Raw genomic sequence first — 26444 nt, 5'->3', positions numbered from 1 at the left:
ACTGATTTGGCCTAGGTTCTCAGATAGCAAAGGTTTTCAGAAATGACTGGGTATTTTTGTTCACTTATGCCTTTCCTTTTCTACAAGCAGCTCAAAACAGCCGCATATATGGTTTCCCCTTTTTATTTTCACAAATTCTTATGAGGCAGGATAGTCAGATATAGTGACTAGCTCAGTGGGCTTCATTGCTGAATGGATGCTTGAGTTTTGGACTCTCCAGCCCTAACATGACACTCTACTCAACTCAATACACTGAGTCTCTGTTGCTTGACAAATAGCTTGTTCATCCAGGAGTGCAGTTTAAAATGACCCCTTTGTGTTGGCTCTTCATGTGCAGCCAGTCTTGAATATTTAAGGAGTTGTGAAAGTTATCTGAATTTGATTTCAAACTAAGATACTTAAGTAACAGAGGTAGGTCATAAGAGTATGCTGTTGAGAAATCAATGCTGAGAAAAAAATACATGTACAACATAACTTCAGTGAAGCCTCCAAAGCTTTGAACTCAGGAGTCTAAAGTTCATTTTCTGCACTCAGATGATGAGAAATCTTCATAGCAGGAGAGGGAAACATTTCAGGCAGAGGGCAACAATACCCCTCTGGCAAGTCATCTGGGGCCACATCCCAAAACTGGACAGGGCTACACACACACACACACACACACACACACACACACACTACATCCCACAGAGAAATTGTCCATGGACATGTAAAAAGTCCTATCACTGCCAAGTAACTCCATCAGTGTCCATGCATTTGCACTATTTATTTTTATCATCATCTTCATTTTCATATCTGACATTCATTGCGAGGTTACAAGGCTGCTTACAGTGCTATAAAATACAATATTAAAGCCAGCTAAAACAATTTACAGAAGAATAGGGTTGGTCCTAAATATATATCTGATGTCAAAGGTCAGAACAAATAGGTGCTTAGTCAGCATTTTCTGAACAAACGGATCATCCACACGTTCTACATTTACTCAAAAATCAAAAGCAAGTCTCAATGTGCTCAATGGTTAGCTTGTAATAAGTTATCAGTCTGAAAATGCACACAGTTAGCTCCACACTAGCCCTAACTATTTCATTGAATTAAACCTACTCCCAGGGAAGCATATGCAAGTGGACTGGAGTCTTGCAGAACATACACGAGGCCTGTTCTCAACTCACAGGAGGAGACTATCTCCAGGTTGCAGGTTAAAGCTGTCAAAGGCTACTAGCCACAGTGGCTGTACTCTTCACTGATGATCAGAGGCTTCTGCATACCAGTGGCTGGAAACCACAGGAAGGGAGAGCACTGTTGCACCCCAGTCCAGCTTACAGGCATATGGTTGGCCATTGTGAGCACAGGATGTTGGACTGGATGGGTCACTGAGCTGATCCAGCAGGGCTGTTGTTGTGTTCTTATGCACCAGAAACTGGGCTAATGCTGCTGCAAGTGGGATGAGGCTGAGCAAGTGAGCAAAGCCAGAAAGTACAAGAAATGTGTGGGTAGCAGGAAAGAAGGGGGCCACCTGTGCGTTCTCCCAATAAATCAGATTCTGCCTTTGCTGGGGAGCTCATTTCTCCTGCTGCTGCTTGAACATCCATCCAGGCAGTCTCCAACTGTATACTCCTATGGGGGAAAATCTGTATATCCCCATTCTTTTGAGCCATTATTTCTCCTGCATTCTCACTTAACATTTGAATACTACTCTTACTACCAATTTAGCAACTCTAGAACCAGCCCCTGTATACAGGGTATGCCTCTATACAGGTATACCTTCTCTTTGCCCACTTCTTCAAGTCTCTTTCACACAGTGTGAGCCACCTTTCCCATGGTAGCCCCAGGTATTTTTCCCCAATCACTGATTATGCTGACTTCATAACAGAGCAGAGTTTCCCCCACAGTTTGAGCAACAATAGTCTCATAAGAAGGGGGAACATGAGTGGAGCACAGGAATATTTCCAAAAGTATATGTTGTTGTTGTTGTTGTTGTTGTTGTTGTTGTTGTTGTTGTTGTTGTTGTTGTTGTTGTTGTAAATTATTACCTGCCCTTCGCTCTAAGGTCCCAGGGTTTGTTTAAAAATGAACAATTAAGAATTGTATCTGAAAAAAAATCACAAAAACTAGGGTGAATGCTAGGTCAGGGTAGAGAGGTGTCTCTTCAGCATGTGCTAAAAATTGTATAATGAAGATGCCAGACACACGTCTGTAGGGAGGGAGTTCCACAACTTAGGGGCTGCCACAAAGAATACCCTCTCCCAGGTCACCTGTCTCCTCCTGAGCCTCTGAGGGAGTGGAACTACCATAAGGGCCCTCTTTGCCCATCTTAGCACCTGTGAGAGGATCTGTAGCAAAGGAGGCCATTTTTCAGATACTCGGTGTGTGAGTTATTTGGGGTTTAAAACTTTAATGTGAGCGCCATGAACTGGACCTGGAAACATACTGGCAACAAAGTAGAGAAGAATACCTGACTGGGGCCTTACTGTGTCAGAGCATTTCTGAACCCTGAAGTGCTTCCTAGAGAGGATGGTAGAACACAGTGGGCAGACCAGAGCATGGATGGGAGCAACAACATACCCTCCACCATTTCTCTGATGAAAATAGTGATGTCCAATTCCATTCTATTTATACCCCACAGATCTTATTGCCCCAGCAATCAGGGCAGCTTCCAACATATATTTAAAAAATAATAAAACATTAAACATTAAAAAAAAACCTTCCCTATACAGGATTGCCTTTAGACGGCTCGGGGGTTGGATAACTCCATTTCTCCAATGAAAATAGGGACACCCTATGGAAAAACGAGATATTCCAGGATCAAATCAGAAACCCAGAGGATGGCTTCTCTAAATCAGGAATGTCCCTGGAAAATAGGGACACTTGGAGGGTCTGCAACAATAAAACTGAGTAACAAAAAATTCTTTAGTAAACAGCAACCCATTCCTTTATCAGTAAACAAAAAGTTGGGAGCAACATTAAGCAGGAGGACAAAAGTTTAGCATGTTTAACTGAGAGGCACGGCTGGATGGAAGCAAACTCTCATGCCACTGCTTCCCTGCTTTAGTCTTGGGAGGCTGGTAGGGCTGCATGTTAAGCTGTGTGTGGCAATAATGTCATGAAAAGAATAAAGGGGGAGAATATTTTTAGGGTTCAATCTTATAAACCAGGATGGCTAACCTGTGGCCCTCCCTGCCTACTGGCTTTGCTAGTTAGAGCCAAAATGGGAGTTGATATCCCAACCACATTTGGAGAGCACCTGCTATATACACATATTTGGGGAAATGAATGGAATTTGCTTCCAAGTATACATGCATAGGTTTACTCTGTGAGAGAACTGTACTTGCTAAGTGCATTTTGGAATTTACACGAGGATCACCCAGCAAAGAATGATGGGGTGGATGGAGTTAAGTCACCCAGGTTATGAAATTCTGGTACATACTAGAGTGAACTAACATAGCAAAATACTTCAGATCTGAAACAGTCACCCTTCCATTCTATTACATAATGTCACATTATCGAAGCACGCAGCCTGGAAACTCATTGTAGGGTACATATACTTGTGGGTGATGACCCTATATTGCATGAAAGGCCATGGATGGGAATGCTTAAAAACCTGCTGTCCAGCAAACAGTGACTATACCTCTTGTCCTTGGTAACTATGGAAACGTTCTGAATGTAAGATTGGAACATAGACATTTTGTGGTCTACAGTTTACAAGCTGTTTATGTAATTATGAATGAGCATTCGACTGTTAGGAGGGATAAAATTATTATACTGCTATGGCATTTTGGAGACAAAAAATAGGTATGGAGAAGCAAGAAGTTAATTTTTTGGAAAATTACTTGTTTTATTGACGTTTTATGTAACAGCGACACATTGTTGTTGGTTTTTATATTGGGATTTGGGGATTTTCTTTCTGTAGGAGGGACTTGTAAATCCAAAATTAGCAATATGACATTTTGAAATAATGTCTCTCAGCAGCTTCACGGCAATTATGTCCTTTCTATGCCCAGTGAACAAAACCAAGGTCAGAGTGTATTTTCAATTAAACTCCGGGTGTTACGAAGTACAGCACAGCCAGAATTTCAAGCACATTATTACCAGATCTATCACTGCTGAGCAATGAATAGGTCACAGGCACTCCTGCGTACAATATTTGTATCTGTTTCAATATTGCAACAGGGAAAACAGCTCAAGTTGATTTTAGAGGTGGCAAATGACATAAAATTAAGAAAGCTGTGTGATGACTCAGGGGGGAAACTAGCAGCACTCAACATGGATTTTGTGAGTTAAAAGTTGAAGAGCCATGGACACGGTCTTAAGGAGTTGCACAAGAGACAGTATTAGCCACTGAAGCCAGTAAGAAGCTTGGCTGTAGAAAGGTTGAATGAAAAAAACAGAGCTCAGCTACTGTTTGCCATTTCTCAAGTGAAGTGGATAAGTTACAGCAACATGGAAGCTAAATTCAGTCCTGAGGACCTAACCAAAGACTTTATGAATGGCATGGTTATCAATTACCTTGTGGCTTTTAAGTTAAATACCAGGCTTGGGGAAGGGGGAAATGACCCATGAGGGATTTGCTAAGGCTTCCCTCCCTAGCCACAATATTGACAAAAATCTGTCCCCTGTGGCAATTTACATTAGGAGAAAAGTTTCCATTAGCACCAATGGGAATTTTTTTCCTAATGCAAATTGCTTCGGGGGAATTTTCACTGAGAATGTGACTGGGAAGGGAAAATGTAAAACTCTCCTAGCCTGAGGACAATTGTACTCCTGAGGACAATCCTGGCCCTGTGTCTGGTATTTGATGTTTTAAGCAACACAACATGATTGCTAATCACATCATTCACATCAAGTGCAGTTACTAGGCCTTGACTCTCAGGACAGAGACAATAAGAAAATTTTCACTGGAGCCAACTGTTTGCTGGAGCAGCAAATTCTGATATGACAAAAATGAGCAGAAGCTTTAAATCATTAAAAAGCAGATGAGCACGTTACTAGGTGGATTCAACTGCAGAGCTAAATAGGAATGCAAGGCTAAAGGATGAGAGGAAGCGACTAAGATTGTGGAGAGTAGGGACCTGGGCAGAGAAGAACCAAGGAAAAAACAAGGGCATTTGAGCAATCTCAAATTACCCCATTATGCTTCCCACTTACAAGAAAGGGGAAAACAAAGGGTTGCATCCAACAAAGCCTATTTGCACAATGACTTCCAGTTGAGAAATGAAACTCCTGCTGTCTTCTCTCTGTGGTCTCTAAGCATCCACCCCATCTGTTCTGGAGGGTTGAGGAAAAGCCCAGAACAGATTTGGAAGGTCCATAGATGGAGAGTGTGGTGTTTACACACCTTCCCATTAATTACGTCTTAACTTCATATTTTCCTAACCACAAAAAGTCTGATTTATTTTTATTTTTGTTTAAAAAAGTTATTTAACGGTCTGAACCTAATTTTCTAGTGTTTATTTATTTAATAAAATGTATACATCGCTTGAATGTAAAAAGTCACCAATTTATATATATAAAAAAAAGTAAAATCAAGAAAGATTCACAATCCCACTTTAAACCATACAAAAGTTAAAATACTAAAACAACTTTCTAAGCATCTGGGTAGGCTTGCCTAACAAGAATGGTTTCAGCAGGCACCAAAAAGAGTATACAGGGAAGGCACCTGTTTGATGTCAATAGGCAGGGAGTTCCAATGTGTAGGTGTTGCCATACTAAACAACCAAGTTCTTACAAATGCAGAACAGGTATCATGTGGCACCTGTAGTAAGCCAGTTCCACTGACTGCATAAATTGAGTGGGGATATGTAAGGTAAGCAGATCTTATGGGTAAACTCGTCTCAAGTTGCTAAGGGTTTTATATACTAAAAGTAGCATCTTGAACTTGGCCCAGTAACAAATTGGCAACCAGTGCAGATCTCTGAGCACATGAAATACTGTGGCAAGGCCTCTTGGGTCAGATTGTCCTTCAAGTACTTGGGCCAGATTGTCCTTCAAGCCAAGGGCACCTTCAATTCTAAGGCACATAGCTTCTCCACATAATCCCAGGAACTGCAGTATACCCATCAGAGAGCTACATTTCCCAGCACTACTAACAAACTGCAACTCCTGGGATTTTTTTAAAGTTACATGTTTACCGGTAAATATGTTTTAAATCAGGCTTCCTCAACCTGGGCCCTCCAGATGTTTTTGGCCCACAACTCCCATGATCCCTAGCTGGCAGCACCAGTGGTCAGGGATGCTGGGAATTGTAGTCTCAAAACATCTGGAGGGCCAAGGTTGAGGAAGTCTGTTTTAAATGAATGGTGTAAACACAGCCTAAGTAGGACACATGACCACCTTTCCTTGAATGATGTAAAAAAAGAAGAAAAACATAAAAAGACAGAATTGTAGGTCTTAAGTATTCCTATCATGCATTTCCATTTTAAATTCTTTTATCATTCATGTGACTAAAATCAACTTAAAAACTTAATATTCTTAATATATATTCTTCAGCATAGATTGTATGGCTGCAACATCAGTGAAGTCTATCATTTGGGCTTCAATATGTGCTCATTTTTAGAGATATAATCAATCATATTTAAGTATAAATCATTGGGGGGGATTTTGAAGTGTCATATTGCCTCTCAAATCCAGTGATTAGACAAATAAAGAAAAGATATTAAAGAATGGTCTCTGTTATAGTTAACAATTATGGAAAGAACTGGTGCTATAAAACTGTTAGCTTTGCCAAAATTAAAACCACTTCTTTCAAACATTTGTCATAACAATTGATTCAAAAGATTTGGCACGATGGCAAAAAAAAAAAGTCACAAAGTTCATTTATCAAGGGAAAAGACCAACACTTGCAAAGAACCTGAGGCAAAAGCAATTAGATCAATGGGGATGAGGAGAACTAAGTGTCCATAAATATTATGAAGCAAATAAATTAAGAATCATGGTGTCATAATTAAGAGGCAGCTTTAGAGAAGCTGTGTGTAGGCATGGAAGTAATGGGGACACATTTACAATTAACTGAAATGAATTCCAAAAGGGACAAATAAGTTATGGACTCATGCAGGAAGAACCAGATGCACAAACATAAGATGGGGGACACCTGGCTAACTAGCAGTACATGTGAAAAGGATCTAGGGGTCTTGGTGATCCACAAGCTTAACATGAGTCAACAGTGTGATGCAGCAGCTAAAAAGAGACAGCAAATGGTGTTCTAGGCTGCATCAACAGAAGTATAGTATCAAGATCAAAGGAAGTAATAGTACTACTCTGTTCTGCCTTGGTCAGACCACACCTGAAATACTATGTTCAGTTCTGGGCACCACAATTTAAGAAAGATATTGACAAGCTGGAATGTGTGCAGAGAAGAGCAACCAAGATGATCAAGGGTCTGGAAACCAAGCCTTATGAGGAGCGCTTGAAGGAGCTGGGTATGTGATCAATTTATCATTGAAAATAGTTACTTCTATTACTAACTACTTGTTTTGTCAGCACCTGGAAAAGAGAAGACTAAGAGGAGATGTGATAGCCATTTTCAAATATCTAAAGGGCTGTCACATGGAAGATGGAGCAAACTTGTTTTCTCCTGCTCTGGAGGGTAGGACTCGAACCAATGGCTTCAAGTTACAAGAAAGAAGAATCCAACTAAACATCAAGAAGAATTTTCTGGCAGTAAGAGCTGTTCGAGAGTTGAATGGACTCCCTCAGGAGGTTGTGGACTCTCCTTCCTTGGAGGTTTTTAAGAATTTTGGAGTGGGGGAAAAAGTAGATTTCAAATGAGGAGCAAACCCTTTGGAATTTTGGAGTGCTAATCAAAGAATTAAATACAAAATATGGATGATTCAATGAAAGAAAACTATATCAACAAATCCTTAGGGAGAATTTAAAAGTATTACACCAATGGCATGTTATGCCAGTACATCTGGCAAGAATAACAAATACAAATAATACATAATGTTGGTGAAATTGGTATCAGTGAGGTCTATCTTTCTATCTAGAGAAAACATTTTGTGGTAATTTTGAGTAATCAATGGCAGGAAAAGAAATGCTTAAATAGTCTGCTAAATCCGACACTATCCACAGTGATAATAGAAACAGAAGTAAAGTACAACATGTCCCATGTAGTTTCTCCTTTGGAAGACGTAATTAAAATATGGAATCCAAAATTTCATGGATCACTGTCAATAAAATTAAATGCTCGTGTGCACAAAAATAGTCTTGTAACTACTGTAGTATGTTAAACATGGGGTTATCTTTGTTGGCTGCTTATGAGCTTTACAGTTGCAAAATAGTGGCACCAGTGGCATATTTTACCAATCCTAAAACAGCTCCACTGGCTTTCTGTTTGTTTCCAAGCACAATTCATAATGCTGCTGTTAACCTTGAAGTTCTTATGTGGCTACAGTCCAGGGTATCTAGAAGTAGTACTGCCTTCTGAACCTGCACAAGAGTTGATATCATCATCAAAGTCCCTTGGCCAAGCTCCTCACCACACATCGGAGATGCCCAGTTGCTGTTAGTGTCCTATTTACAGAATACTTTTACAGAATACTCTGGCAGGGACCCTCAACTGCTGCCTTCACTCTCGAGTTTCAGCCTTCAGGTCAAACATTGAGTGATTTATTTCCATTATTTATAAGTGATATTTTATATCATGTGCCTCTATTTTGCTGTTTAAATCTGCAGGGTGTTTGTTTGTTTGTTTAAAATGATTTCCTTGTTCTTATTTGTTGTGAAATAGTCACTTTTAGATTGTTGTTGTCCAAATTAGGCATTTTGTCCACATACTACATTGATATCTCTATCTATAGATAACATCTGTAAAAGGTTAAGGGATTGGGTGGAATCCTAGTTGTCAAACATTGGTTGAAGTGGTGCATCACCCAATACTCTTTTAGTATTGTTGACAGGGTACCCCATTGGAGGGGGTCTCCTATCCAGAAGCCAAACATAGGGCAGATGAGCCATAGGGCTTCCAGCCGGAGCCTTAGGATGGCCAACTCAGTAGATCAACATATTGGGGAGGCCCTAATCCATGCCATGACCCTGAAGCAGTTCCAGCTGTCTGGCAGGAGTGTGAAATGGATATACACCCAATGTCTGAGCCCAAGTTCCACTTATACCTGTAATCAATAAAGTTGTGACCAATTTTTATCCAGATTGTTGTCTGCTTGTGTTTGTTCTGTCGCACCTGACATAGTATTAGGCTGGGGAGGGAAGGCACTGTGACTGCAGTAGTTGCCTTTAGATTGTTGTTAGGTATGTGGACATTAGGCATTTTGTTCACATATTGCATTGTTAATATCCATATCTATATATCATATCTGTTAAATGGGGATTAAATATCTCACAAGCAAACAAACAAACAAACAAACAAACAAACAAAAACCCCATGGTGATGTTAACAGACCATACATAGTGAGGTTATAAAACTTGGAATATACCTAAAGAAGTCAATAAGTGACAAGTTTACAGCTACTACACTTAGGAAAGCCACAATCAGTAGCTTGGTGAATGAACTGTTGACTATGAAGTTCATTTCATGCTGGAAATCAGCAAGCTGGACCAGTTCAGTCCTTCATAAATATGGAAATAATCTATGAAACTGGCCTGGCATTTACCAGCACAAATTGCACTGCTGTCCACATTATCTCTTTTCTCCTTTATGAATTTCTCAACAGTGAATCTTTAAGGATAGTAAAAAGCTGAAATGTAACTGCTACTTTTCCATTAACGATAAAAAGAAAAGGAGGAAATGGGTAATTTAATGCGCAGGGTCATTTATGTGCATGGCCTCGCTGGCTGGACTCAAAAAATAATATAGACAAGTTGAAAGAACAGTTTATGCAGAAATTGAAAATTACAAATTTTTTGGAAGAAATTCAGAACCATGAAAGGGTTCAACCAATCCATGCAATATTGTTTTTTTAAAAGGGAAATCTGTTTACTTGCTTGAAGATTACTAATATAAAGCAACTATTCTGCTGTTATTTCAGTCATATTTAAGTGTGTGTGTGCATCCGAAGGGGGAACTACAATGACTACAAAACTGGGGGTGAGGGAATAAAACAATATATTAAAACCATATACATTTTAAAGCATTTTGCTACCTAAATAAGTAAGCTGTAATCCCCCCACTTGATTTTATCACAATATGTTTAACAAGACACCTGCAATTTAAAGTATAGCAGAGCAACGCATTTCCATGGATCATGTGCAGATCTTTACATGTACTTCATAGGATCTTGTTTCTCTAGCATGGGCATTTACAGTGCAGTCCTAAACATGGCAATTCAAAAGATAGTCCCATTGAGTTTACTCCCAGTAAATATATATATAGCATTGCAGCCTGAGTGGACTAATTGATAATAATGACTTTCATTTATAGAGCCTTCTGAATCTGGACTCTTCTCAGTGGACTTGCAGTTAACAAGCATGTGGGACATAGACACAGCATGAATATAATGTATCGACTGCTCAAAATGCTCTGAGATGTGCTACCTGAAACCAATAATAATAATAATAATAATAATAATATTTATTTTTATTTTGGTATTCAACTAAGTTTTATTCAGAGAAGTCCCACTGAAGCTATTGGACCTCACTTGGTCATGTTCATTAATCTCAATAGGTCTACTCTGAGTTAAATGCAGTTGACTATCACCCATAAGATAATTTGTCACAAATGTGTTAACAACTTAAAGTGTCTAAGGCGCTGTCTTTGGGTCTCGTTCAAATAAGTAGCCCTTCCGATGGCACAGTGCCCTCTGGCATGGAGCTACAGTGTTGGCTAACTAATAGAAAATGGGAAAGCTGCACTTAATGAATCAACAAAGTCATTTCCTGCAACTGTCTGCATTTCCCTGGACACCTTCCCCTCCAAGTGCTGACCAAGCACAATGCTGCTGTTCAGCACATGACAAATAGCAACTGCAGGATTCAAGGCTTTGTGACCACAATTCCATTACATGAGAGCAGGAGCAACATGCACACGCCATGTTACCTAATCTATCCATCAGTATCGGCAATGATTCTTGACAGCTGGCCTTTGCTATTATGGCATTTGTCTTCATGAGCCCAGAGACAAAGGATTAGCTGAAAGTGGTTTGGCTGTGAGTTATCCCGTCTCTTATCACAATTGTGTTAAGATAAATTGTGCGGCAAGTCAGCCATTGTGTACTATATGTATTGCAGGTTCTGTTCAAACCCTTTTTGGGGGTACCTCTATGCCTTTGTGGGACACGGGTGGCACTGTGGGTTAAACCACAGAGCCTAGGACTTGCCAATCAGAAGGTCGGTGGTTCGAATCCCTGCGATGGGGCAAGCTGCCGTTGCTCGGTCCCTGCTCCTGCCAACCTAGCAGTTCACAAGCACATCAAAGTGCAAGTAGATAACTAGGTACTGCTCTGGCGGGAAGATAAATGGTGTTTCCGTGCGCTGCTCTGGTTTGCCAGAAGTGGCTTAGTCATGCTGGCCACAGGACCTGGAAGCCGTACGCCAGCTCCCTCGGCCAATAAAGCGAGATGAGCGCTGCAACCCCAGAGTCGGTCACGGCTGGACCTAATGGTCAGGGGTCCCTTTCCCTTTCCCTTTAGGAAGGCTGGCAAGCCTACTCCTTTGACAACCACAGTTGACCACATCCACATGCAGTTACAAGGAGATTTGGTCCTAACATACCAGCTTCATTTTAGTAAATGAATAAATGCTTTCAAGGGCTCCTCCTAAGTGTCCTTTTAAACAACATTCCATTGATGTAGTCTACAGGAATAACCAAATAACCTGATAACCAAAGCAGCTATTCTTTACCTCTTTTGACCACTAGCCAAGCTCTCTTGAAGTTCTATGCTATGAAGGGCCAGATATCATTGCAGCAGAACTGAAAGATTATCATTTACTATAGCCACATAAATTTGGTGGCTTCCCTATAAGGTATCAAAGCAGTACAGGAATGTACCTTTCAGTTTAATTAATGGTATGTCAAGCATTTCTAATCTAAAACCTCATTTTTCTCCCCAAAGGGATACTAAATCCGCTGTTTTAAATTGCATTTACCTGCAGTTTGGTGTCCAAGTTGTCAGCTCTGGTACGATTTATTTTTTTCCTTAAACACTGTACAAATTACCTAGCCATTTTAAAATTATATAGCAGCAGGAAGCAAAGTTGCTGGGTTTTTTCTTTTTTAATGATTCAAGGTGCTTTATTTCACACTCACTTACAGGTACACTAAAAACAACTACATTTTTCAAAAATGAAATTTAACAAGCAACACTTAAGAGTGAGAAAAATGCTCGCTAGACTAAACTTGATCACACTTCGCTCTCCTTTTTTCTTTTCTACTTAGAGGTGAGGAAAGAAGGAAAGGCAAAGTGTGAAAAACAACTGTGGGGATTGGGAAAGTCGATCCAATCCCAAGAGGGCTGACTAAATGCCTGCACGCTCTAGTTTAAAACTTGCCAATGCTGTATCTCAACGGTGCTTGGGATTGCAATAAAAGTCTGTTTGTGAAGTTAAAGAAAAGCACAAGTTCTTTGAGGTATGTGATATTAATTTCATGGCATGTGGTAGTATTTCTTTTCCATCAACATCATGATTTGTACAAGCTATTCTGTTTTCTAGTTGCTTTTTTTGCAGTATTAATACAGACACACATACATTCAAGTACATGTGGTGCTCTTCTCAGTTAATGTTGGACCTCAGCTATCACATAAGTTACTTGAAAGTTGAGGATAATCATGCTTTGATTTTTTTTTTAACCCACCACCAATATTTCCCTAAATCCATGCTTGATGTACAACTTATACATATGACACAGTATAGGTTTGTCACAAGTGTCTCTCTTTATTAGCCATTGCAACATCAAAAATGCCTAAGATATCCCTACATCAAATTGCTTCTCCCCCTCTCTCTGACTAATTACATTAATGCAAAAGAAAGAAATGTCCTCCCTTCTAAATTCTTTCTCAAGGATTGGATAAATGATTGCAAATGAAAAATGAAAAGAACCCATGATCTTGTCTAAAAAATGATATCAATGATCCCCATATAGGACACCTGCATATTCCTGCATTGCAGGGGTTGGACTAGATGATCCTCAGGGTCCCTTCCAACTCTACAATTTACTGATTCTATGATATATAGCCAGGTAAAGCCTTTTCAGGGAAATTTGTATAACTTTGCATTTATAAAGTGACATTTATGAAGAGATTTTACTTTCTTGGGCTCCATGATCACTGCAGATGGTGACAGCAGTCACGAAATTAAAAGATGCCTGCTTCTTGGGAGAAAAGCAATGACAAACCTAGACAGAATCTTAAAAAGCAGAGACATCACCTTGCCAACAAAGGTCCGTATAGTTAAAGCTATAGTTTTCCCAGTAGTGATGTATGGAAGTGAGAGCTGGACCATAAAGAAGACTGATCGCTGAAGAATTGATGCTTTTGAATTATGGTGCTGGAGGAGACTCTTGAGAGTCCCATGGACTGCAAGAAGATGAAACCTATCCATTCTTAAGGAAATCAGCCCTGAGTGCTCACTGGAAGGACAGATCCTGAAGCTGAGGCTCCAATACTTTGGCCACCTCATGAGAAGAGAAGACTCCCTGGAGAAGACCCTGATGTTGGGAAAGATTGATGGCACAAGGAGAAGGGGCCAACAGAGGACGAGATGGTTGGACAGTGTTCTCAAAGCTACTAACATGAGTTTGACCAAACTGTGGGAGGCAATGGAAGACAGGAATGCCTGGGGTGCTCTGGTCCATGGGGTCATGAAGAGTCGGACACGACTAAATGACTAAACAACAACAACAAATATTTACCTCTTCCAATTTCCCTACTCTAAACAAGGCAATTATGTACTCTTTGCTCAGGTATATGATAGTGGTACTTCTGAAAAAGTAATGATTAAGTCTTTCAACATATTAATAACAAAGAAATACTAACATCCTCCCCTCACCCTGCTATGCAATGGGCAGAAAACTTTAGTCTAGTTCAACTTCATAGATTTAACTCAAACATGAATTAGCAATACGTAGTAGAAAAGCAGGGGTGAAAGAGTTTCCCATTATGCTCAAAGCTTAATCTTAATAGAGTCTGACTACACATCAAATGCGGGACCCGGGTGGCACTGTGGGTTAAACCACAGAGCCTAGGACTTGCCAATCAGAAGGTCAGTGGTTCGAATCCCCCTGACGGGGTGAGCTCCCATTGCTCAGTCCCTGCTCCTGCCAACCTAGCAGTTCAAAAACACATCAAAGTGCAAGTAGATAAATAGGTACCACTCCAGCAGGAAGATAAGCAGCGTTTCCGTGCGCTGCTCTGGTTCACGAGAAGAGGCTTAGTCATGCTGGCCACATGACCCAGAAGCTGTATGCTGGCTCCCTCGGCCAATAAAGCGAGATGAGCGCCGCAACCCCAGAGTCAGCCATGACTGGACCTAATGGTCAGGGATCCCTTTACACATCAAATGAATTATAACAATATGCATAAAGCTATCAGTACTGTATTAAAATCTGGAAACTGCAATCCTTGATGTTTTGATTCCTTTTTTATTCATATAAAGGGAAGAATAAGTGAACAGATTTTCCTCCATTTTACATATAATGACAGACTGCAAAATCTGTCTGGAAAAGTTAAGGAAGCATTTTACCAAACTATATCTTAGGTATATGACTGATTGTAGGTGTAAAGGAAACTGCTGCACCATTTCATTTTCTCTCCTTTATTACAAGAACATTTTTTTTTCTTTTCCCTTCTTTGCTTTTTGTTAAAGAAAATATGTGTCTGTTCTAAGTTAACAGAAGAAAAAATATGCAGCCCAGCAACTTGGTAGTTAAGGAAACGTGTATCCTCAAGATTTAAGGGAGAGAAATTGAGCAGGCTGAAAGGATGGAAACTTATCCACAAGTGTACTCCCCTTCTAACTGACCATGAGGTTCAGGGGGAGAGTGGAAATAATGTGTATAAGAAGACAGTTGAAACATAGTATGATCATAGTGGAAGAGAGAGAAAAAGGGAGTATTTGTGTGAATGCTGAAAAGGTGGTGGTGGGGAAACAAATTGAAACATTGTGGAAGTATGTCAGTTTGCATTTCTTAGTACATAAAGTATTGATCCAATGTATCTTTCCCATTCAACTAAATTCAAGAGAAGCTTCTCTATGTGAAAGAAACAAGCAGAAGGTTCATGATGTTTGGGTTGTTCCTTCAGATAAGCTGAGTACAGCTGTTTTAAACTTGTTCTGTTATCTTTTTTGTCAAGGTCATGCTGACTATAATAACAGGCAAGAAGGAGCCTGGGTTTCACTTTCTCTTTCTGTCTCTCTTTCCTTCTGGTGTGGTGTTCTGTATATAGCATGCCTATTGTTAAAGTTTTAGACTTATTATAAGTTATCGTAAGTTAAGTCTGCTGCAACTGGATTTCTTAAGGACAGTGCCAGTCCTGAATGTATTAGATTTGGGACCATTATGCTCATTTGCCTTCAGTAGCAGTAAAGCTCTGCTAGATGAAATACAACTGCCTCTCGTCTATTTTGTGGGAATCCTGCAATGTGTTTAAATTTCTACACTGCTATCTATACATTGGAGTTCTGCTCCGGTTCAATATCGAGCAGGATTTCAATGACAAAGTAAGGAAGCACAGTGGAAGCACTGCACAAGGAAGAAGCCAGGAAAGGAGGCTGCAAATGGAGCTGGAAGCTCAGCTCTGAGAAAGTATTGAGCAGGTGAGAAAAGCAATCTAGTCTAGCTTGAGGAGGATACCATTTCTTCTGTCATTTTGATTTTGCTCCTAGGTATCAACATTCAAAGTGTTCTTAACTTTTTCCTTTTTGAGATTTCCAAAACTGGAAAAGGTTTAGTTTTTTTTAAAGTTTTTGTTTTTGTTGTTGTTGTTAAATTTGTCATTTTCTTACTCACCCCATACCTAATTGCTTTCATACTCTACCGTGGATAGAAAATTGGCTGAGCCAGTGGGTTTTTCAAGTGCCAGAAGCATAGAATTGTATAGTTGGGAGATACCCTAAGGGTCATGTAGTCCAACTTCCTGCAATGTGGGAATTCTGCACACAGTTGTCCCAGGTGGGCTTGAACCACCAACATTGATCCACTGAGCCACATTTTGGGGGCAGTTGGCATGCACACTATACCTTTAAAGCACCTTTGAAACTCATTTCGCTGTCAAAGAATCCTGGGCATTGTAGCTTACTGCTCACAGTAACAATACCTAGAAACACTAGGACCCTCATACCTACAGGACCACCTCTCCTGGTATGTCCCATGGAGGACCTTAAGGTCCATAAATAGCAACACTTTAGAGGTCCTGGGCCCTAAGGAAGTCAGATTAGCCTCCACTGGCCTGGTGGAATGCTCTGTCTCATGAGACCAGGGCTCTGCGGGATCTGCCTTTGTTACGCAGGGCCTGTAAGACAGAGTTGTTCCATGTGGCCTTTGGCTTGGAACCAGCCTGATCCCTTCCCCCTCCCCCTCTTTCCTTTTCCTTCTGTGATGGAACCCCTATTTGGGGACTTCCCTGGCTTTTCTGGCCCACGTAGGACCAGTCTGGATAGTTGACCTTGGTGAAGATTTGACGTCCCCCCCAAAAAAAAACAGTTTCTGATCTGAGCTTCCACTGAAATGAGCCTGCATTTTAAGTAGTATTTTAATTTTGTTTTTAAGTTGTATTTTAATCCATTGTTTTTATACCTGATGTTAGCTGCCCTGAGCCCGGTCTTAGCTGAGGAGGGTGGGATATAAATAAAATAAACTAAACTAACTAACTAACTAACTACAGTGGGCCTGGTGAAGTAAACAAGGTGGTGTGGGGATAGCTGGTCTGCTTGCCTGCCTTAAGAATATAAAAAGAGCTTGATGGCTAAGGGCAAAGGCCCATCTGGTCTAACTGTGTTATCACAGTAGCAACAAGATGCCCATAGGAAGCCCACAACCAGAAGCTGAGCACAGCAACACTGTCCTCACCTTTAATTCCATGCAACTGGAATTTGGAGACACACTGCCTCCAACCCTAGAAGTGGAACATCCGTCTTAAAGGGCAGGTTGCAATCTTTGCCATCACAGTAGGCCTAAACATTTTGCTTTCTTTAATAAAAAAAAGTATTCCTCAATTTTATTGAACCTCATAAATAAAATGTCGTTCATATCATGTGCATGGGGAATATGTTAATTGAGAAAGAATATGTGATTTTGCAGGATCAAATAACTGTAGTTAAAAAAGAAATATAAACCAAAGTCTTACGTTTATACATATCAGTCAGTGAAATTAATTGATCCATGTATAACTCAGATTAAAATAGGCCCTTTTAAATCAGCTTTAAATAAGATCTATCGAATGTGGGAAGGTATTCATTGGTTAACGTATTATTCCCTTGATATAGGAAATATTGTAAAGTTGATTTTTGAAGTAATGAATTGCCTGTGATTTAGGTGGAAGTTATACCCTTGAAAATTTAAATTACATTGAGACATTAATTTTAGTAAATTAATTAGGAAATAAAGTAAATGAAAGATAGTTAATTTGACTGAAGTAATGTAACAGTAAGAGAAATTTAACAGTTTAAGTTTCCCTTCTTATTATTCACAGAAATTTGTGTCTTCTACCACTCTACAGCATCTATTAATGACATCCACATATTTAGCCACACATGGATAGCATGAGAGTGTTAGAATTCCTGCTCCATGATTGCAATCATGGGATTTTTGTCTATCACATGATGGTGTATGTTTTGACTCCACAGAGTGGGAAGCGACGGAGACAGGATGTTTGTGTTACTGTGTTCTGTGAAGTGGGACTATTGTCCTTTGTTCTTTTTTTCTCTTTGCTGTCTGATGCTAGAGAGAGAGGGAGTCGTGTTGCAGTGCTCAGTGTGTGTTTATATGTAAATAAAATAGATTAGCCAAAACGCTGAGTTGCTGAGGTCTGTCACGCATGATGCACAAACTCTGTGGATCCCTAAGTGTGCCGGTGTTGGTTGGCATCGGTCGCTGTGATGTTCGGGCAGAAGAAAGCTTTTGAAGTTCCTGAACTATCAACCAGGAGGGAGGGAACATGCCAGTTGGGCATGTGTCTCTGCCAAGGTCCTACTCGAGTGTAGGCTGAACTCCTGACAGAGAAATCTCATATTTTCCTCATATTATTTGTGCACTGTGTGTCATTCTCATCTCTGAGAAAGCTCTCTAGTTAGTTAGTTAGTTAGTTTATTAAATTTCTATACTGCCCTTCATCGAAGGATCACAGAGCAGTTTACAATATAAAAACACACAATTGCATAAACAAATACAATACCCCAACCTACAATATTTTATTTATTAAATTTATATTCAGGGCAGGAAAATGACTTCTGAAGGGCTGGCAGTTTATGTATAATTATGCATCATAATTATGCCAATATATGTTGAACAATTTCAAAAAAGGGGGGGGGAGGGAGGGAGTGCAAACCTGAGCATAATAAAAGTTAACAAAGTGATACTTGAATCTTCTGCGAAGATTTTGACAGAGGAGAGACCGCTGTATATGAACTACTGGAGTACTGCACCCTGCTATAAGAGCACAGAGTTCAATCCCTCAAGATGCTGCACATATATGAAGTTCTATCCAAGTTTTCCTGCTCCCTTACAATCCTGTTATTATTATTCTACAGTGCTTTATACAATTTTAGGCATGATCATCATATAAGTACTTTTGTCACCATTTGGCTGGATCAAAGCAGAATCCAGAATAGTGTGACCTACCAGTTTCTTTCACTTCCTTGGCCTGGCCTGATGGCCCAATTTTATTTTATTTTTAACACAGCAATTTTGCAAAGGATCAAATTTCCCAAAACAGATGTATGAAAAATGAAAATGCAACAAATATCAACCACATCTACCACTGCAATTAGTCCTCCCACAGGGCACATTGGGATTTACAGAGAAGGTGCACAGGATAGGATACAGGAGCAGCCCCCCGTCCCCACTCTCACCCCACACATGTCCTTATGCTGAAGATGAAAGCTGTATGAACTAAAAGGGGCACTTTATGGTGTAGAGAGTGTTTCAGTTAATTTATGGGAAATGCATGATGGCTGGTGGGGAAGCTGTCCTAGATCCCTGTCAGGGGAAAATACAAGGTATAAATAAATACATAATAACAATAATTTCTCCACTACTTTGTAGGTTTTTTTTAAAAAAAATGCACAAGTCAGAAACACTTAGCACGTCATTTATGGTTTTGGTGTCATAGACTCAACCCTAAATCTGTTTAGGATCACTGCACAGACTGATCAGAAGGTATTCTAGCTTCAAAAGGCCACTCAATAGTTAATCTCACAGCCAAAGCCAACTCGGTTGACTCACGTGGTGTGGAAACACTGTTGGAAAAGCTTCCATAAACCATCTGAGAACACCGAACAAAATGCTCTTTAATAATCGTGAATGAAGTACAATCTTTGATTCACTGTTAATTACCTGTTTGACCCACCAGAATTATCTGCAATTTAACAGCATGGCAGGTAACAACTGGAGAGTCCTAAATGCCTGCCAGAAAGATTGATAATGTTTTCTTCTTAACAGACAGACAGACAGACACAGTCCTCAGTACTATAAGCAGTGCTTTTTTTGGGGGGGGAGTACACAGGGGTACGCATACCCCTAAACATTTTGTGAATCTTTGTACTTTTGTCCATTTACTGTATTCATTTTTCCCAATCTGAACTATAAATGATGGTTTTCATAGTACTGGGTTATAGAATGGAAAATACCACAGTGTGCATGCCATTCTTTTATACCGTGTTGTACAGGATTTTAAAATGTTATGGCTATCCTTGTATTTCAGTTAATCTATGGATTTTAATAGTTAATTGTACCCATATGACTGACCTCTAGAAGATGGTTTGCAACATGCTACTGAAATGATGCAAGTGTTAAACAAATGCCAAGTGTTTAGGACAAACTCTCCAGAGAACCTAAGATGTCACTTTTATTCAACACTGCATGGTTTTACAGGGATGCAAAAGGTGAAAGAGTCTAATAAAGGACTGGGAGAAGCTTATATACTGCCAGGCAGCTTTGAAGAGGTAAATAATTAAAGCTCCAAGGAAAGCAAAAAAACCAAAACAAACCAACCAGGGCTATCAGAGGTCTAGCATATATATGATGGGCAAAAGATTAAAGATAGGATGAACACAGATGCTCAATGGAAGTTCACACAACCTCCCATGTGTTAAAACAGGGATCACCAATGTGGTGCCCATGAGCGCCCGTGCACCCATATTGGCCTTCTCTGGCAGCCACAGGGTCCCCTCCTGCTGTGGAAATTAAGGTTGCATGAAGTGCTCCGTTGTAGTCAGTAGAAGACATTCTGCTGTGTGTTCGGATGTGTATGCATACACACAGTGCCCAGTCCCTTATTTGCAAATGTGCCCATGGGCCCCCCAAAAAACTGGCAATGCCTGTGTTAAAAGGAAATGTGAAGGATCAGCTTCATTCCTTCACACCTGCCCCTACTAGCTGCACATTTGGCAATGATGAAAAGGAGGTGTACATGTGCACTAATGTATTGTGCAAAGTGCCTCCACTGTAGGGGGAATCCTGGGCTAACATGTTTGTTGGTATGTGTGTAGGGCCCTTTCTCAGGGCTGCCAACCATACAGCTCACAGAGGTGTAGCCAAGTGGACGTGCTGGAAGCAGGCCTCACACCCCAAGTAATTTATGGTTTCCGTTGTTCTACTCCTTGTTACCTATGAAGCAAAGATCTGTTTCTCATACACTAATGTTTTGTCGCTACACCCTCTTTGTTCAAGAAAGGAGTTGGTTAATATTTTCACATGATCTTAAAAGTTTATTCAAACTATAGTGCTATTGTTTCAAAGGGGCTGAGTAAAATGTCAACAATCTCCTCCTCCTCTCCCTTGGGGTCCCCCCCACTCTCCTAGGACAAATGCCTGACTCTTTAAAAAGAAGATTACATTGCTTTTTTGCCTGAGATTTCTTCCATTATGCGGCTTTTAAGCTTCAGTTTTAAAGCCTGAAAATCCATCTATTGTGTGCAATTTCACACTTTGAAATTAAGATTAGTCATATATATGTGAACCCAACACAGCTCCTTCATCACACAGATTGCTCAGAACTATAACCTCAGAGATATGACTACAATCTTCTGCTTTAAAATAAATCCCTCAATGCCAGTACAGTGGTACCTCAGGTTAAGTACTTAATTCGTTCTGGAGGTCCGTTCTTAACCTGGAACTGTTCTTAACCTGAGGTACCACTTTAGCTAATGGGGCCTCCCGCTGCCACCACGCGGCCACTGTGCGATTTCTGTTCTCATCCTGAAGCAAAGTTCTTAACCCAAGGTATTATTTCTGGGTTAGTGGAATCTGTAACCTGAAGTGTCTGTAACCTGAAGCGTATGTAACTTGAGGTACCACTGTATTATAATATGAACCTCATGGGGTTAAATTTAGAACCTGTCATCATCATCTAGAACACTGTGCCTTCCTGGCAGAGGGCCTTCTCAGTAGTGACACCCACCCTGTGGAACGCCCTCCCATCAGATGTCAAGGAAATAAACAAGTATCTGACATTTGAAGGAAGTTTTTAATGTTTGGAGTTTTATTCTGTTTTTAATGATCTGTTGAAAGCTGCCCAGAGTGGCTGGGGAAACCCAGACAGATGAGTGGGGTATAAATATATTTTTTAATATTATTATTGTTGTTGTTGTTGTTGTTATTCCAGATGCTGTTGGGCTACAATACCCATCATTACCAGTCAGCATGGTAATACCCATCATTACCAGTCAGGGATGATGGGAGCTGAAGTCCAGCAATATCTGGAGGGTACTGCTCTATGGACAGATTCTACCTTTAGTCCTCTCTGTCACCCCACCCCCCATTCTCTCTCTGTTTCTTGTCTATACATAGCCTACAAATAAAGAGGGTATTATATGCATTTTAAGATTCCCATTCAAAACCCAAGCAATTATTTGAAATGGCTTATAAAATACCCCACAAAACTGCCAATATTTAACTCTTTCAAAATATATAGACCAACACTTAGAATATAAATATGACATTTGAAACTTAAAATATGAAAACTTTGGACCAAAAACAGTGAAGACAAACTATTCCTTAAAGCTACTCTGAGATACTCTATAGCAGATGTTGTAGGATACACATCCCATCAGCCCCAGCCAACATGGCCAACGGTCAGAGATGACCAGTCTTGCCCTGTCTGATAAAAAAACAACACTGCTTTTACTGAATGTATTCCATTAGCCAGAATTAGATGAAATAAAGGTTTCATGAAGAAGTAATTCCATGAAAGAGTGATTTCTATGCAGCCGACTCATTTCTAGAGGAATGCAGCACCAAGCCCTTTGAAAGAGGCTATCTTCCTGCTGAAGACAACAGCACAATCAATTTGATCTTGCGTGACTGATTTAGTGAGTTAATATATTCACATATTTTACATATATACGTATGCAAAGCCATACATACAATGCAGCAGAGATTGGAATTAGGGCCTCGGGAGAGGAGAGGAATCACTTACCTACTGAGTCACCACAGTCCAGCATTGTTCCAGGGTAGTCATATGTAACCCATTAATTTAAAATATAATTATGCTCCGCTACTAAGTACATATGCACAGAACCTTACACAGCCAAGGAGATATTTTCAAAGCTTTCTCCTCTGCAGAAACATCTGCAGTACCTATTTTTAAACCGAGGACCTAGCATTATGTCTTCACTGAAATTAAGCTAATCTCGGCACACTGAACCAAAAGAGCATATTTCTAATTAGTAGTGCTGCATAAGGAAAGAAAGAGAATTCCATTCAAGTCCCAAGGTAGAATCCAAATCTCCAACAGACGTGTCTAATGTTTGCTGTGAGTGATTGACAAATGGATGTTTCAAGAAAATGAGCCAATTAGTCCAAAGCTTTAGTTACTGTAGCTGCTGTGGATCATAAAATGCAGGTTCATCTCTTTTATATCTATACCATAGAATGGTGTATGCATTGAGGGAATGGGAGGTAAGTGGGGAGATGCCTGGGCAACATTAAAAATTCCATCACCTTGGCATGGCTCTTGATGCTCAGGAACTACTTAAAGGGCAGAGTCAGCTGGCCTACAGATTACCACTGTTTTCACAACAGCTTCTTGCTTAAAAGAAGAAGAAGGGCTGACCTTTAGGGAAAGCATCAGAGTAGCGCTACAGGAAATACCCAGATGACTGCCAAACAAGTACTGCAAGGAACCTGGAAATACAGAATGGAATCTAACCCAGACACTATTAAACATGTCAAATAAGCTGCAAAGCGGCCTGTAGTAAAAAGAAATAGGAAAATAGAGTCAACGATGAGCTCTTAACCAATGGGAAGGGGAATACAATGTTTAACATTTTGTACTCTCTGCTGGAAAGAGACAGCAAGATGTCTTAACTAGAATATCATATTTACTAGGAATAATTTACAATCCCAACAGGTTTCTTCTCTTTTCTGGTGCTCCCCCAATTTCCTGGACTTGATGTCTTCAGCTAAGTGAAGCTTGCCTAAAAGTACAGCTACAGATTTTAACTGCAGTGCATTACCCTTACACAAAGTGTAATACCAATGTGCATTTGATGTTCAGACTCAGTTCTGTGTGGCTTTTCACATTCATGGAATGTGATTTGGCTTTCACACTGACATCTCACTCACCTCACCCTATTAATCTCCAAGTATTTACGTAAGTACCTGGCTGATATAAACAGGAGCCAAATTGATTTGAAATCTACATGCTTATTTCTTATTTAACAATGGGGACTTCTCAGCCTCCTCCAAGACTATTAATTGATGCAATCTATGTGACAGTAAAATCATAGTATAATATTTACAACTAGTCAGTGTTCTGAATTGTCTGATCAGATTATACTATGGCATGCATATCTTAATCCAAAGGGAAAACCTGCTGTTGTCTTAAGAATCAATGTACTTATGTATGCTGCTTAATTAAAAGAAAAGAGGAAAAGGGGAAAGATAACAAATTGATGGCTGAAACAGAAAAAGTTTTATCCTCAAGTTTCTATATGATATATAGGCTACAATCCTACCCTCGATTACCAGAGAATAGGCTCAACTGAATTCAATAGACTTGACTTCTGAGTATAGTACATTTTTAGCACTGTATGTTATTATATTGTTAGTAATATAATACAAATGTTCATGCAAAAGATCCTCAAATAGCAATTTTTCCACGAAGGTGTAACTTCTGTCTTCTTGGATCCCCCCCTTTCTCCCCCCACTACAAAAGACCACAGAAGGTCTGAAGCAGCAGGGCATTGCACTATGTACAATTTATTATAGCCAGCTTTGCCTGGTTAGGAAATCTTCATTAGCATACACTTCTCAACCAAAATTAGTAAAGCTGAAAAATGGCCATGAAAATCGCCATTTTGTGAATAACCATAGGCATCAGAACACACAATTTGCTATCAGTTTCCATGAGCTGCCTCAGGGTGGACAGTGCTTTTATAACCCATTACACTATCTGAAACTTGTACGTCCTTATCAAGGTTTTGCAGTTTCCATAAATTGGTTCAGAAATGTTTTATCTGAAGAACCAACGTCCCATACTACCGGGCTTGCAATCAGCAACCATTTATAATGAATCTATATTAATAGCTCAGTGTTCCTGCCTTAAAATTATACCTCATAATAAAATTCAGTAAGTTTCCTAGGGTCAATGCCACTCCCATGACTGGTACTGTCTTTATCTCTGCTTTCAACTTTTTGGGTTAATACACGTCAAATCATACTGCCCAATTCCTACTTTTAGTCAATCTGAAGCCAAAGAGCTTAATCTACTGGTGAGACTTTCCAAAACAACCCCCTCCTCCACATCATCATTAGGGAGGTCATCCAGGTCCCTTTTTCAAGTTTATAGGGCATTTTCCATTCAAACTGAATCTCCCCAGTCTCCCAAGTGCACAAATTCAAAATGCTAGCCTTTATCTTGGAAATGTTCTGAAATTCACCATAAATGAAGCCTGCTTTAATCACACATTTCCCACTCAGTATTTTCAGCTATAGCAACAGCAGTTCTTGGCAAGGTGGCCAGATGGAAAAGAGGGAAAGGCTCCTGTACCTTTAATAACTGGGTAGTGCAGTGACTCACCAGGCCAATCACAGTGCTGCTTAAAGCAGAGCTCTTTATTAGCCATGGTTTCTGGGACCATAATCATTCCGCAACTTAAAACAAACAGAAAGCAGCAGTTGGAGGTTGGCTTAAGAGTTGGCAGGAAACAAGGGGTAACTAGACAAAGCTTTCAGATCCTTATACATAAAAGTCACGCTTTTTTCATGAGCAAGTGGCTGTAAATATAAAGGCGGCGGCGGGGGGGCTGCATTATGCTAGAGCTGGAAGCACCAAGACAGGTGTCTCAATGCTAGAGACAGATTTCCCCAAGCCTGCCTTCCTAGTGGACACCAGTCCCATGTTCTCTTATCAAGCTCAAGTTTCTGCTCCAGATTCCAAGGTGATGCATTAATGATAGGTATCATCTCTCTTTCTCTCTGGACACTATCAATTCGTGAAGCACATTCTTGAATGGACACTAAACAGAAATAATACATTTTGAATAGTCAGGACAACCATGACCAAACCATCTCGGTATGAGAATGATCAAATTCTTTGGTTCTTCAAAGACAACACTTGACATCATTTAGGATCTCTTTCCTGGAATAAACCAATAAAATAGGGCTGGAGTTACCATAAACAAATAAATAATAATGGGTTGATAGATGGACTGAAGTCAGAGAAAGACATTTGTTAATTGAAATGTCAATATAAAACTACCATTGAAATGAAGAGAGATTCTGATTTTGGCCCACAGATTTGAGGTTTTCCACCAATCTAAATCAACATTGACAACTACAAGATCACCCCTTTATAATAAAACTAAAAAGTACAAGCTGTACTGTTGCCAGAGTTATCCGTGGAGGAAATAAATATTTATTAAGATTTACATGGATAACTCATATCTAAAATATTTGAAATGCTAGAGGAAAGAGTCCTTGTAGCAATCAGTCTATATGCAGATCAAAGTGAGGCATCTACCAACATATGCATTTCAGATGCTCATTAAGAAGTTGAGGAACACAAAAAGGAAGCTGAGGACTGACTGCTCAGCCTCTAAGGAAGTCACCAGTGAAGATAGAGGAAAAAGGCAACAAGGAAAGCAGGTCTTCTTAAGCAAGCAAAGTAGCCTGGGTGGATAACTGCTAATGACATACGCACAAGTTTCTCTGATACGGGAAGGAAAACTTTGTATTGCTCTAAAAGGCAACAGACTTTTTACCTTTTGGATCTGAGCAAAGAGACAAATATCCTAATATGATGGCAGGCTGTCCTAATTCTGTGATTTCACAGAAAGCTTTAACCAAGTGCTCTAATTAATTTCTACAAACTAAGGTTTGATTTAAAATATTTTGAGGGGAGTGT

General features: G+C 39.9%; 1 protein-coding gene across 7 annotated transcripts in view; it reads right to left on the bottom strand.

Moving 5' to 3' along the window:
- Positions 1 to 26444, bottom strand: part of LRRC4C (leucine rich repeat containing 4C) — a 611700-nt gene that overhangs the window by 10521 nt on the left and 574735 nt on the right. The window lies entirely within an intron of this gene.

This window comes from Podarcis melisellensis, assembly GCF_964234715.1.
Source record: "Podarcis melisellensis genome assembly, chromosome: 1".
Taxonomy (NCBI): domain Eukaryota; kingdom Metazoa; phylum Chordata; class Lepidosauria; order Squamata; family Lacertidae; genus Podarcis; species Podarcis melisellensis.
The sequence above is the reverse complement of the archived record's forward strand: the minus strand, read 5'-3'. Positions and strand labels throughout refer to the sequence as shown.